At 35.7% G+C, this 8,282-nt stretch overlaps 1 pseudogene; it reads right to left on the bottom strand.

The window, feature by feature from the left end:
• Positions 1-220: 220 nt before the first annotated feature.
• LOC133823524 (probable UDP-N-acetylglucosamine--peptide N-acetylglucosaminyltransferase SEC) lies at positions 221-2,684 on the bottom strand (annotated as a pseudogene).
• Positions 2,685-8,282: the final 5,598 nt, after the last annotated feature.

The following is an 8,282-nucleotide window of genomic DNA, read 5'->3' as shown; positions in this document are numbered from 1 at the left end:
GTATAAAAATATGCAGTAAATTCAAAATAAAAGATTTAACATAGTCAACCATAGATAAATCTTTAAAAATAATTAGTAAACTCAAAACAGAAAGAAATATGAAACACACAAGTGATAATCTAGTGCATTTGGGGCATATTGGTATTCAAATTGAGTGAGTTACCACAATCATTTTTTATCGAATTGAGTAAGCTTCTTTTAACCAAATTGTAAGTTTGTTTTAAGTCATTACCTGTTAACTATCATTTCCTCTCCTACACCAGTGGCCAGACACAGTGAACCAGCTACTCGCGTAGCCATTTTCTCAAGTGGAAGGGTCACCATTGGAAGACCAGCCCATAGAACATCAGTGCCTGTGGTGTGCGCATTGCATAATGGCCTACTCGGACAGAAGCCATAACATCAAATGTCAAAATAAAGTTACATATTGTATTATACTAAGATAAATACAGTTGAATAATAAAAAAATAGAAAAAAAAAAGTATTAAGCATGCTTACGTGTCAAAGAATAAATCAGCTAAAGCACTGCACTTGATATGTTCACCCTTCATGGAAACATCTGTGAAAATAATCTGATCTCGTTGTACACCTCTTTGAACAGCATCTGGAACACCAATAGTTTATCAGTTACTAATTTATCTTTCCTTTGTAAGATAAATACCCATTACTACATTATGAAATATAAATAACAAATAAGAATTCAAATATTATGCATGTAAATGATTTATCTTGAGAAATGGTAAAATGGCAGTACAATTGCAGAATCTTGACTCGCCAGCAGCAGGAAATCTGAGAAGCCAAAGTGCACTATTTGGTACTCACTGAAGGATGTTACACCTGCATTCATCGACACATGAATCAATATAGTTATTGCTGTGATTCAATCAATTCAAAGTTATGAAAATATAAACACTCAACTAACCATGTATTGAAAATATCAGGATCCATCTTGTATAGCTGGTTAAAACAAGCAAATATAAATTTGTCCTCAGGTAACCCATAGCTAGATCTCTTTGGTTAGCAGTTCGGGTCTAACACATCACAATTTTTCTGCAAGAGAAGCAGGAAGTAGTGTTTTCACACATGCAATATACATAATAAATATTTAAAAATATGTGAAGAGAATATTTACACAACAAACCTGCTTGTAATCATTTACAAAGTAACAATGAGGACGATGGACAATCTTTTCTGAATAAATATGACTGAATATAGAAGGTGACACAAAATGTAATTGGGAATGTCGAAGTTAGACATCAAACAGGAAACAAAATAAAATTCAATAAAGGTCAGGGGTTACAAACTCTCCAACCTCATCAGTAACCAGGTAATGTATATAGTATGCGCCTGTAGTTCCAGGAAATCCCATGTAAGAAATCTATATAGGGGCCGGCTGCATGGAAAATATTTCATTTCTTGCCCCCTGCACAACACAGAGCGTCAATTCTGAAACAAACTAAACTGATGCATCAAGAAAAAAAGAGAAAATTCATACTAAATCTTAATAATTATGTTTCAAGGTTCTTTGACCCAATGTCACTGGCTAACTCAAGCGTTACTATACCTTAGTATAACCATTATGATTGACAAGGATCTGTATTTTAATCATCTTGGCAATCATATCAGATAACATGGATGAGACATCTATAAAATGCTCCACTTCTGATTGGATACGCAGCCTCCATTCAGATCCATCATTTGCACTTAAAGCATAGCAAAAGACTTGCCAACAGATTTGTTTAAGTGCATGGTAGTTGAAGGAAAAGGAAAAATTCATTAATCTTTGGAACAATCAACCAGCCTTAACATTCTCTCTAACATGCATACCAAAGACAGAACCCATCAGATGAGACAGAGGATGGTTACCAAAGTCACTGCTAACATACCTGAATTTGAAACCAGTAACAGCGAATGAAAACAGGCATAGGCAGTATGTACATACAAAGGAAGAGAGAATATATATCTCAAACTTACCCGACCCTTAGCCTTTTACTTCCACCTTCACTCTTTATGGGCAAGGCCGCTGGATAATTGAACGAAGGAAGAGAATAACGCGATGCAATGACAGAGCAGTATGCAACATATTTACGACTACAAGACCAAAAAGATAGTAAATAAAGTGAACAGACTACTACAAGACCAAAAAAGACAGTAAATAAAGAGAACAAATTAATGCAATATATAGGCAATAGAATACTTACCTTATCTCCAGTGCAAGCATTGGATCAACTGGATAGGCTATTGCATGGAAAGGTTGCACACTAGGAATAAGAGACATATAAAAGCAAAGATTAAGTGATTTAGAGTGGAACCTGACTGGTAAAGTGGTAATTAGCATCAAATTAAACAACACAAAACATTTACCTTTATCTGTCTTCTCAGAATTCCTTCAACTTCAATAAACTTATTTTCACGATCATCCAAATCACAAACACACTGGAGAGTGGCACAAATGCAAATATCAGATTAGATAAACCAACGACAAATAGTAATAAAATCCAGACAAAGTTTCACATAGCAATATAAGAGTACAACATAGAAACTTTAGGCTAAGTCAATAATGTGTAAAAATGTACACTATTGAATTAAAAGTGCATTTTCCAAACAGCAAAAAGGAATGGCCGTTTCACCACACAAGAGGCCTTTAATTTCGCAAAAACCATAATGGCTGTTTCACCACACATTGTTTCAGGGAGAAAATGAAAACTCCGGCAAGTAAAACTGAAATTCCCCAACCAAAACATATAAATAAATTGGGCAAAATTTACTGATATTGTACAGACTAATGCAATATACAGATATTCCCCAACAAAATTTACGGATAAATTGGTTGTTGCTGAACCGGCCGGAGCTACCTGGTCTCACGTAGGGAAGAAGAAGGCCGCACACAGGGAAGAGGAGAAGAAGAGCTAGCCTCAGGTGTCGTCGTTCGCCTGTGGTGTCGTGTGAGGGCTTGGACCTGCGTGGTCGAAGCTTCGACGACCTCTGAAGATCCTTAGCTGGCGCGTGTAGGGGAAGGTAGCGGTCGATCTCCACAAAGACAAAGGTGAGAGAGAAAGAGTGAAGGAGAGAGGTCTGGAGGGAGAAAGAGATGCGAGAGAGAGGAGAGAGAATGATGAGGAAAAAGGAGAAGGAATTGAAGGAAAGGAATTGGGTCTCACGGGTCTCACAAATTTTCAGTCTCACAAATGAAAAAAAATGTACATGGGTTAGAATTATGATATATGTTCATAGAATATGTTATATGTTTATAGCTTATGTTTATGTCTACTTTCATGCTTGTAGTAGATTTTCCTTGCTGGGCATTAGGCTCATTCATTTGTTTTATATGTGCAGGAAAATAGTATGACAGCGGGAAGATTCTTGGCAGCTTGGGATTATGTATTGAGGGAGAATGAAATCGGTGGACTGCATGAACGATTTGAGGATGAAGTTGTTTAAGTCTTTTAATTATGATTTCCATGTATTTCCGCACTTAATTTTGTAACCAATTTATTTAAGATTTAAGTTATGTTATGTTTTATTTTCAAAACAATGGGATCCCTTATCCTACTCCGAATTTTATGTATATTAACCTTGGTTTTACAGTTTTTAATAATGTTATGACTATTTTGTATGTAAGTTTTCTTAAGAATAGTGTCTATGTATAAGTAGTATTAATGGTCCAAAGTATAGAATAGTTGGGTCATTAAACATCGCTTATAAGCACTATTGTTTATATTCCATGAATATAAGGGCTACACCAAACGTGGTTTGTTCAATTCATCCACAATCTAAAAATAATATAGTATGTTTATCACAAGAACAAAAAAAATTAGTTAGCCCAAACGAGCATCTTCATTGACAATATAACACATTGTTTAAACATTAAATTATATAACCTAAAAAATGAAATGCAGTTTGATACCAAAACACAATCATAGATCTAAATGACCATATTGAAACTAAACTTATAAAAGAAAAGATACACCAGAGAAATGGCCACATGACAAAGTAAATTTCTTAGATTTCACATCTGAGTACATGTAACAAGCCTCAATACGTGGACGCCGGGAGCCATCTAGAGTACATACCATTTGCTTGAGGCCCACTAGATATCTATTCAACAAAGCCTAATATTGTCATTTTGGTAGGGTGTGTATCCTACAACACAAACGTAGACACAACTATGGGATTCTCCTCCACCATCTCTGTCAGATATACAAGAAGGAGGCAATAGAGACCAACATGAGAGAATGACAGAGACATTGTCATTATTGCTTAGGGACTACTGAGGATAGTGAGAAAGAGTTAAGGATTTAGAAAAATGAAAAACATAATATCCACTACTACAAAAAAGGGAAATTGTGTCAATCAAACTCGTTAGTCAACCCAGTTGACCAAGAAGTAGCATTTGTTGCAATTTGGCACTGCCACAAATGTGGGGGCATTTGTGTCAGTACGTATACTGACGGCGTTAAACGAGTTGGTTTGCGTCAGTGCCACCGTGACGCTGTTATCGGGATCGTTTGCGTCAGTGGCACACTGACGCAATTGGCCCATTAACTAAATTAAGCCCCTTCGTCCTCGAGAGTGCAACCACTTTGACCTAAAACTTTTAGAAAAAAAACAAGTGCGATTTTGGAGAAAAACCAGCGACGCATGAGTGAGTTTTCAGCCATTTTGGTGAGTTTTTCTCCTTTTTTTTTTCCAATTTTAATGTGAAAATGATAATATATATATGTTTATGAACCTTATACATAGTTTATTTTTTAATTTTGTATAGATTTTGTATTTTTGAAGATTATTGTTTGAAAACCCATAAACTTTCTTAGTTTTTTTGGGTTTTCTACTTCAAGAACTCACATTGCTCAATTACCACAAGTAAGTGCAATTTTATTAATTTTTATGATTTAAATTTATTTTTTGTGATTTTTTTTATAAATTGACTATTTTCGGTTTTTTTTTAATTTTTGGATAGTTTTATATTAATGATTATGTAATTGTTTTAGGTTTAAACTTTGCATTCTAATATTTTATATTTTTAGAATTTTTTTATTATAATTTTTTTATTTTTTGTTAACTTTTTCAATTTTTTTTAAATTTAATTTAATTTCAACTTTACTTATGTAAATGAGTATATATATTAATATACATATTTTTTATAAGTTCCACTTTATCAATTATTTAGTTTGATTATTTTGAGTAAATTTTTCTTTATATTTTGTTAACTTTTTCAATTTTGGGTTTAATTGTTTAAATATGTATATATATATATTACATTGTTTGTTTTCTTTAAGTTATTTTTTATTATTGATTTAGTTAGGCTATTATAGTAGATTTTTCTTTATTTGTTAACTTTTTCAAGAAAAAATATATATTTCATTTCAGGTTTGAGTATTTAAATGAGTACATATAACAAATTATTTGTTTTCTTTTAGAAGTTTATTGTTTATTTAGTTAGAATATAGCTTTAATATATTTTTCTTTATATTTTGTCAACTTTTTTATTATTATTTTGTTTTTTGTTATATTTAAATAGGTATTTTGTTGACAACTTTGTTGGTGAGATCAAGTTTTGGAGGATTTTATATTAGAGGTAATAATTTAAACCTTAATGTATAATTAAGATAATGAACTTAGTGTAATGTAAAAGTATAAAATAGTGGAGATAGGTTACGGGACTCTGTGATGTGGTGATATAAGGCTGTAATTATGCTTGTTTGATTGATTAATTGGTTTGTTGTGTTTATGTGATGAACATAGGTTCATTTAAATTTTGGGAAATGTGATAGAAATAGGGGAAATGTTGCCCAATTTTTTTAAGATTTAATAATATGTGAATTATGCATATTTGATTGATTTGTTAAATAATTTTGTGTATGTCATGTGTTGTATACATGAACATTTAAATTTAAGAAATGTGATAAAAATAGGGGAAATGCTGCCAACTTTTAACGACGTGAATAGTAGGCCGGGAGGGCCATACTTGCTTAATTACGTTATTAATTGATAAAATGCATGAATATGTTGATTATATTATAATATGGTGTGAAATGCATGCATGTGAGTCCATATTTCTTATTACAGGGGTGTGATGGTAATTTGGCCCGTTGAGGGTAACTTGTGTATTTGGGTGCATAACTTGGTTTGTGAATGAGATTCCATTATTATGGAGATATATTCAAGCTATTTGACATGAGACGGTCATTTTTAGTGGATTAGCGGTTTTGTCATAATGGGGTCAATTTTGGGGTAATAGAAATGTTCATTTGGTGATAAATTGGGAATATTTGAGATCAGGGTGAAATTCTGGAGGTTTTGACTATAATGTCCCCGGGGGTGTTTTCGGGACCCCGAGCATTAGGTTTTATTTGAGGTTACTTAAGCTTGAAGTAGTTGTCAGATAGAACGTACGATAAGAAAACTTCCCGTTCTCCCTTTTCAAAGTCCGTTTTACCGTTTGAGCCTTTTTGAGGAAATCTCGAGTTCTAGGAGTCGGAATCGAGTGAGGATCGAGGCATAGCGATCCTAGGAAGGATTAGAAGCTTCTTAACCGAAGGATTCGATGGAAAACAACCCAATTGAAGGTAATCAAAGTTTAAGTTTTGAGTTTTTCCGAGTTTCTAAGCTTTGAATTGATTTTGTGAATTGTTGAGTTTCCGATCCGTTTGAAGCTTGGGTTTTGAGGGTTTTGATGCATGGGGGAGCTTGGGAACTTTGATTTGATGATTGGGGAATGTTTAGGTACAATTTTGGAGGCTTTGGAGTGTTAAAAATGCGGTTGGGGGTCGCGACTCTGTTCTTGAGCGCCGCGACCCTAGTTTGATGAAGCAGGGTTGGGGGTCGCGGCCCGGTTGGGAATTTGTGCTTGCTAGGTGCCGCGACCCTTGCCTCTGAGAACCCTGGGGGCTGCGGCCCAAGGTGCTAGGGCCACAACCCTTGCCCTGTTTTCGCCACGTTTGCTCGTTTTGACCCCAGAAACCTAGTTTTAGGCCTCGGGAGTGTCCTTACTACTTGGATTAGTTTGGATTGATCTCTTGGAGGCTAGATAATGGTTTGAGAACCCTTGATTATTGATGGTGTCCCATATGTGTTGTGATTAGGTAACCGCTAAAGGACTAAAAGCTAAACCGTTCTCAAGGGTCGTTCTTTTGTTCATTCTAGCTCGAATCGAAGGTAAGAAAACTGCACCCCGAGTATGACATGCATGGATATTTTTGAGGCATGTTGGTTGAGTAATATGGACATGGATTGAATATGGAATGCTTAGCATATGTTGTAAACTTGTGCATAGCACTGACTTATTAGTCAGATTTGGCAAAGGTGCTAGTATCAACTGTGAAGCTGTGACTCATTAGTCAGGTTCGGCAGTGGTACTGGGCAGTGGTCATGTTGCACTGGCTCATCAGTCAGAATTGGCAAAGGTGTTAGTATCAGCTGTGAAGCTATGACTTATTAGTCAGGTTCGGCAGTGATACTGGACACTGGTCATATAGCGCTGACTCATTAGTCAGGACGGCCTTAGCGTGGTTCACGCAAGCCAACAGAGATTAGATCTAATCGACTATTGGCATTGAATGGCTCAAAGAGCATTAATGCCAGACCGACCTTGAGGGTCGATGAATGAAGTAAGTGCTTGGAGGCTAGTGGCTTACCTAGCAGCCACTCTCCCCCGCTAAGATCATGTGATGTTCACTTGTTTATTCGAAAGCTTTTTGTTAAGTGTGATTATAATGAAAATCATTTGATAATGGTTATGAAAAGTATTATGTTTTCTTGCTGGGCTTTGGCTCATGGGTGCTATGTGGTGCAGGTAAAGGGAAAGAAAAGCTCACCTAGCCTCGAGTGGAGAGCTGATGTGGTGATGTGTACATATGCGGCCGCTTGACCACCACGGCCAAGGTGTTCTCAGAGGAACTAGGGGGTTTACCCTATTTTTGCCGCTTAGGTCGGCGGGATTGAAAATCTTAAACTGTAATGACCATTTTGAACTGAGAACCACTTGTAAATGTTTTGCTTAGCTCTGCAGAGCAGTTTGTAATGAAAATCTCCATTTCCTTTTTATTGGTTTTATGCTTTAACCTGTTAATTACACTTAGAGCACGTTTTTGACCAAAGGACTCAGGTAGTGAGTCAAATTTCCGGTCCACCGTTCACCGTAACTGTTCTGGGGTAGCCAGGGCGTTACAATAGAAGTTACCCATGGGACGGAAGAACCTTGAGAAAGGGATAAGGAGGTCGCCCAACAGGACTACATTGACCTATGAATAGACGAATATAGATCTGAGCTCAAAGTTGTA

Source organism: Humulus lupulus, chromosome 1 (genome assembly GCF_963169125.1).
Source record: "Humulus lupulus chromosome 1, drHumLupu1.1, whole genome shotgun sequence".
In the NCBI taxonomy this organism is placed as follows: Eukaryota; Viridiplantae; Streptophyta; class Magnoliopsida; order Rosales; family Cannabaceae; genus Humulus; species Humulus lupulus.
The sequence above is the reverse complement of the archived record's forward strand: the minus strand, read 5'-3'. Positions and strand labels throughout refer to the sequence as shown.